The sequence below is a fragment of the Etheostoma spectabile genome, chromosome 18, assembly GCF_008692095.1.
Source record: "Etheostoma spectabile isolate EspeVRDwgs_2016 chromosome 18, UIUC_Espe_1.0, whole genome shotgun sequence".
Taxonomy (NCBI): domain Eukaryota; kingdom Metazoa; phylum Chordata; class Actinopteri; order Perciformes; family Percidae; genus Etheostoma; species Etheostoma spectabile.
The window spans coordinates 14767143-14768216 of NC_045750.1; the positions used below are offsets into that span (position 1 = coordinate 14767143).

At 37.2% G+C, this 1074-nt stretch overlaps 1 protein-coding gene across 12 annotated transcripts in view; it reads left to right on the plus strand.

Annotated features, from left to right (window-relative positions):
- The window catches only part of itsn2a (intersectin 2a), a 36866-nt gene that overhangs the window by 14643 nt on the left and 21149 nt on the right, over positions 1-1074 (plus strand). The window lies entirely within an intron of this gene.

Here is a 1074-nt window from a genome sequence, read left to right on the forward strand (position 1 = left end):
CCCCAAAGTAACGGTGCAAGTGACTCGCAACCCCCCCCACTATAAATGTATATAAACATTGTGCGCAACGGCGGACGCACTATAGGCGTGTCCAAACACAAGCATGTTGACAACACAAAATAACACAACAGTTTTATCTTGTGTTAAAATCATGGCTAACATATGCTATTTTTAATGGTTTTTAATTTTTAATTCTGGAAATCAACTTGCGACCCCCCCCTCTCTGGCTCGCGACCCCCCTGTGGGTCCCGACCCCCACTTTGGGAATCACTGGTTTAGGTTAGCATAATGGAATATTTCTTGCTAATTCAAAACTATGTAAATACTACTAACTAACTCTGTAACACTGATTTCTCCAATTATGCATATAATTCAACAAAGTCACGTCAAAATTTGCAAAGGACAGCTTCTGATGTGACAGGTACTTCCTGTTTACATAAAAGTCTTAACTGAAGACAATTCATAACATTTTATGGTGCAAAAGTGATTAAGTAAATCACTAGTTAGACACAAACTAGCAGTAGAGCTTGGAAAGGACTCAATGCACAGAGTTAGTAAGGGATTTATGAATAGCTAGTGCAACCCAATCCTTTTGTGTTTTGTTTAGTTTATCAGGGTCAGTTGGATTTATGGTGCAGTGTCAATGGGGTGTAGATTTCAGATTGTAACATGAACGGGCTGCACCTTATCTATCTACTCCCTCAGGTCTTTTATCTGACTTGAATGGAATATGGAAGTATCTGTAAATTATATACAGAATGTGTATATAAGCAGTAACAGCTGATTTTTTTTTTTTTACCACCAAAGAGAGGAGTCACCACAGTAATTATTTGGTGTACGTATTAGATAAAAACATTAATATTAGGTTTGGGTTCACATATATAATATATTGTATTCTCATTTATTTATTTATTTTTTGACTACTCTTCATCTCTAACCACCTTCATCTGTCCTTTGGCTGCTCCTTTCATTCTCACTCTGTTCAAGCACAATCTTTGGCTGTGAAATGCGCAATCTAATGCGTGTGAGTGTGAAATATCTCTATTATTTGGTGTTCCCTCGATCTTAATTCCC